The sequence below is a fragment of the Coregonus lavaretus genome (assembly GCF_964263955.1).
Source record: "Coregonus lavaretus genome assembly, chromosome: 37".
Classification (NCBI taxonomy): Eukaryota; Metazoa; Chordata; class Actinopteri; order Salmoniformes; family Salmonidae; genus Coregonus; species Coregonus lavaretus.
The window spans coordinates 8,650,523-8,656,522 of NC_140024.1; positions in this window are offsets into that span (position 1 = coordinate 8,650,523).

The following is a 6,000-nucleotide window of genomic DNA, read 5'->3' on the forward strand; positions in this document are numbered from 1 at the left end:
CTTTATAACTTATTTATGTCTTGCCTCTTCTGACAAGCATCTGTATGGAATGTTATTGTGTGATTCCATTAATATGCATTCCTAAAACATTTGTTACGAATACAAACAGCAATAGTAAGAGCATTCTTGTCCCAAGTGTTACCCCTGATGAATAAGGGAAAAACGGGCTTCGTTTTGGTGTGCCAATGATCTAATAGGTAAATGGAGCACTACCCTGCCCGCTAAGGGCAAAACTGCATTCCAAATAATCAAGGGAAAACATTAGCACACAAAAAAAGAATCACACAAGGTTGAAAATTTTTTGCAAACAAAGCAACAAAGTCTTGTTTTGCAGGGCCAAGGTGCTCTCCAGCGTCATCGCAAAACAAGGAGAGAATTTGTATGTAATTGACCAAGGTTAGAAACCAAAATAAATCAAATAGGGCCAGCATAGCTTCAAACAAGGACAAGCAAGCACAATTACTTGGCCTACTAGTGAAACACTTTTTCAAAGATAACCATAAGCTGGCAACGTCGCATGCCCTACTGTATGTGGTGCATGAACCATGCACTGTTCAATTGTATGTATCTTTTAGGTTGATATAATGCACTATTAATTAAGCTTTCTCATTATTTTTGCACATTTGAACAAGCCTTTAGTTTTAATCTTTTCTGAACCTCTGCACTCCTCCATTGGAAAACAATGACTTCTGACAAGCCGTTATTCTAAGTATAGAACAATGTGAAGCCTGCTTGATGGGGTTTAGGCAGCATCTAAACTAAACCCTTAACCATTGACAGAGAACAAAACAGGAGCTATTTTTATGAGCAGCCTGTGACTCTCTGCGTCTCTGAAGATCCCTCATGCAGACGTGTGATAGGCAGGTATAACTCAAAACAACTCCCTAAGACAACAGCAGCAAACCACTACCTGGATCTCTGCGGCTTCAGAGCTGTCAGATTTGTCACTGAAATTGGGAAAGTGGGAGACGGCGTCCGTGACGGCGTCCTGCGACAGGCGCTCCTCACAGTCAATTCTTTTCACATCGCCTCTGGTGAAGTGAGCATGAAAGCAACGAGGTACTGCAGCAACGCTATTTGCCGATGTTATTACACACAAAACAACTGTCACCAAAAACTAAGAAAACTATTCTGATGTTGCTGCATGCCTTAGCTTAGCCCCGTCGGCTCTGCAAAACGCAAAGCAAATAAAGCATACACACCTCTAATAACTCCTGAATAAATAAATCATATTTACAAATGGATCTGCTTATTAGACATAGCATCAGCGGGTGCCTCTAACTCCCTGTACTCTACCATCTCACTGGAGCTGACGGAATAGCTGTCAACAACAGTAACAATTACAATAGATATCAGGACAAATTAAGCAAATCAATCAGCCCACTTGCTCCCCTCCTTCGCAGAACAACAAAGAATAAACAATCATTATCTTTCTCGTAAGCCAATATGCACAGTTTGTTTTGGGGAGGCTCGGGTTTTCCTATATGAGATCTTGGGGGGAGGTGGAGGGGGTGGTGGTGAGTAGGCATGTCTGACTGTGCTGTGGAGAACCAGCTATCCACTGTAATCTTCCTTCTCAGCAGTCCACCAACCCTCAAGGAGCATTGATACCTTGTCTGTCCCTTGCGATGGCCTCAATTAGTGGAGAATTAAAGTCCCATTCCCTGGATGGGATTCACAGGGGATGGTGGAGCTTAATTACAGAAGTTCTCTGCATGTTGTTGTGGAATGATTGCAAGGCAAGAATCCAAAAAGAGCTATTTAGAGGCAAGCTTGAAATCAGCAGGAGATATAGATTAGTTATTCAACTAACTCAATGGTAAAGAACCAAAATAGTTACTTTCTTGTATCAATGCTTCCTGCTGCCTCCAATAAGATGAGAGAAAGACAAACTGCAGAAAAAGTGATGCATGTGTGTACGAGGAGCTTACTGTGAGAACTCCACCGTCATTTGTGGCATTTTCATAAGGGGATGAGAATAGCAACTCAATTTATAGATAAGTATAATCACAGATGATATCATGCTCCACAACGTATTTCTATGGCAAACCATTACCCACAGTATTAGGCAGGTACAAAATGACACAATTTTCTAATCAGAGATCTCAATACAGGCATTATAAGTGGGTGGAATGTTAATGTGTCTGTTCTCTCTCTCCCTGGAACAAAAACCAAAGCACCATTGAGCTTTTTATAAAGTCCAAAGAGCCACTTGTGCTCTGGGAGATGGAAGTGCTTGCTATTCTGACAGCATCCTTGATCATTGAATACCCAAGAGCTTTGGTGGTCACTGCATCCTTCCCCATATGTTATTTATGCCTTCTACTCTAGAAGGTCAGCCTGGAACACAAAGAGGCACAAGTCACTGAGAGAGGGCAGATACTAGGGGAAGGTGAATGTTGATTTAGACTGTTCAGACCACAAGGGACAATTCTCATTCATCGTCAATCCCTCTGTTGCCGCAGGTTCCCGATTTATAGCTGAGCTTCAATTCATGTCAAAGACATCTCGTTGCAAGAGATGACTTCCATACGGCGTGTTAACATAGACGGAGATGTGCACATATGAACACATACATGCATACATATCCTCACCATCATGCATACAGTCCTCTGACAGCATCTGAAAAGTGAGAGAGAGAAAAAACCTCCCATGTGATTATGCACACGTAAGCATGGCAGTACATCAAAGCCAGATTAGACTAGTACAGGTCGTAATTGTTGAATTGATGGGACCCGGATTGGAATTGATGGCATTATCTCGCTATATGCCGTTTCCATTAACTGTGTGCTCAATTGGGCTTCCCCAACACCTAAATCTGACAACAACAGCAGGACTGACAGAGAATACAGTGGTTCAAACAGTGATGCTTTATAGTGCCTTACAAAAGTATTCATACCCCTTGGATTTCTTCACATTTTATTGTGTTACAAAGTGGGATTAAAATGTATTTAATTTACATGTTTTGTAAACCATCTCCACAAAATACTCTGTATTGTCAAAGTGGAAGAAAAAGTGTAGTTGTTGCATAAGTGTTCAGCTCCCTGAGTCAATACATGTTAGAAACACTGTTGAGTATTCTTGGGCAAGTCTCTAAGAGCTTTCCACAACTGGATTGTGAAATATTAGCCGATCACTCTTTTCATAATTCTTCAAGCTCTGTCAAGATGTTGGGGATCATGGTAAGACAGCAATTTTCAAGTCTTTAAATAGATTTTCAAGCAGATTTAAGTCAAAACCGTAACGTGGCCACTCAGGAAAATGCACTGTCTTCTTGGTAAGCAACTCCGATGTAGAATTGGCCTTGTGTTGTAGGTTATTCTCCTGCTGAAAGCTGAATTCCTCTCCCAGTGTCTGGTGTAAAGCAGACTTTGCCTGTGCTTAGCTCCATCCCATTTATTTTTATCCTGAAAAACTCCCCAGTATTTAATATTGTCAAGCATACCCACACCATGATGCAGCCACTACCATGCTTGAAAATAAGGAGGCAGTTACTCAGTGATGTGGTGTGTTGGATTTGCCCCAAACATAAGGCTTTCATTTAGGCCAAAAAGTGTATTCCTTTGCTGTGTTCTTTTCTTCTTCTCAGTATTACTTTAGTGCCTTGTTGCATACAGGATGCATCTTTATGTTTCTGTATATTTGTATTCTTTTCGCTCTGTTATTTAAGTCATTATTGTGGAGTCACTATAATGTTGTTGATCCATCCTCAGTTTTCTCCCATCTGTGAGAGTGTGATTTGAAGGAGTCAGGCGCAGGAGGGTAAATCACAGAATAGAGAGTTTATTCCGTAGTACACAGTTACGCTGGATAGCGTCAACAGTCCAGTGCGCAAAACAGGCGCACTGGAACAAATACAGGCACACAGGGAAAATATACCCCGGCAATGCAAAGTACAGGTAGCTCCACCGAGCTACACTCATCTCACATAAAACAATCACCCACAAGGACAAGGGGGCAGAGGGAACACTTATACATGTACTAATGAGGGGAATATGAACCAGGTGTGTGTAATTGACAAGACAAGACAAATGGAATGATGAGATATGGAGTGGCAGTGGCTAGAAGGCCGGTTACGATGAACGCTGAAGCCTGCCCGAACAAGGAGGGGAGGCAGCTTCGGAGGAAGTCGTGACACCATCATAGCCATTGAATTCTGTAACTGTTTTAAAATCATCAAGGGCCTCATGGTAACATCCCTGAACAGTTTCATTCCTGTCCTGCAGCATCAGTTCATCTTTGATGTGTCTTGATGGTTTAATACATAATCCACAGCATAATTATTATTAACTTGACTTTGCTTAAAGAGATATTCAATGTCTAATTTGTTATTGTTACCCATCTACCAATCACTGCCCTTCTTTATGAGGCTTTCAAAAAGCTTGCTGGTCTTTGTAATTGAATCTGTGCTTGAAATTCAACACTTGACTGAGGGACCTTACAGATGTTGTATGTACGGGGGACAAAGGAAGGGTTAGCAATTCAAAAATCATGTCAACCCCTATTATTTCACACAGAGTGAGTCCATGTAATTTATTATGTGATTTGTTAAGCAACATTTTACTCCTGAACTAATTTAACCTTGCCGAAACAAAGGGGCTGATTACTTATGCAACAACTATATTTTAGTTATTTAATTTCTATCCATGTAAAAAATATATATAATAATAATCTTCCACTTTGACATTACAGAGTATTTTGTGTAGATTGTTGATAAAAAAATTAATAGATATATATTTTAATCCCACGTTGTAACATAAGAAAATGTGAAGCAATCCAAGGGGTCTGAATACTTTTGCAAGGCACTATATCTCTGTGCTAGGGTAAGACAGCAGTGGAATTCTACTTCCAGCTAAAGCTGACAAATTATATTCCTTCATTAATGTATACAAATCTTTATTTGTTTAAGAACTGTTCTTGCAGGTAGTTTAAGAGTTGTGACACCTCGAAATTCAAGCGTGTTTTCTGTACACGTTTAACACCCTCTTCCTCTCCCCAGGCGGTGTCGCAGCCTGCGTACAAGCAGTCTGTTGAGGACTCATCAACTGGTTGGCATTTGATCAATACAGAGGTCTCTTTGTGCTGGTAACCCATAGATAAAAGACATTGTTATCAGCTGCTGAGGATCAGCTGCAGATAGCCGTGTCTGAGAGGGAGAGCTGGCGGGAGGCTTCAGCAAGTGGAGAAGGAGGCGGGGGGTGGTGGCGCAGTGGAGGTCAACACCTTGATACAAGCCTTTACAGCTGTCAGAGGGTCCCCGAGAGATAGTGGGAGGGAGAGATGAGGAGAGAGAGAAAAAAGAAATGGCATCTAAATGACAGGCAAACCACAGCAGGCTAAAGTCTATAGCAGCCGCGGTCATTTAACCAGGCTGAATGCTGGGAATAGGAAAAACGATACATATCTCCATATGCGACTCACACCCTGTGTGGTTTGGCCAGTGGGAGGACATTATCGAAACACTAGTAAACCTCGACCGTGCCGGGTTTTAACCACATTGCATGCTGGGAATAGGAAAATAATACAAAACCCTGCTTTGTACAGTCTATAGGTGGCACAGGAGGATGTCAGGATGGTCATGACTTTCTGTCCTCACCTCACCAGTACACGGAGCCTGCCCAACCCCCCCGGATACAGACGAGACCAGCCATGTGCTCTGTCCATTATTAATGTTTAATGATGGACAAAGACTCAACAATATTTCACCTCAGACTGAGAATACTGAGGCCTCCATTAATCTGGCCTGGATTAGACATTCTTGCTCTCATTCTGGCATCCAGTCAAGACAATGTCATCATTTATCATCAGTTCTAAATGAGGGTGGAAAATCTGTTATATCCACCTTCCATCCGCATAAGTTACTTTTTCAGTAATGTTGTTGACAACTTTGTCAACATTTTCCTTTGTTTCACGTAGCCACCGGTATTCAATTTAACATCACAGAGGTCATTTCAGAGCACTACTTTATGTAAAACAAAAAAACGACTTCAAAATTAAAAC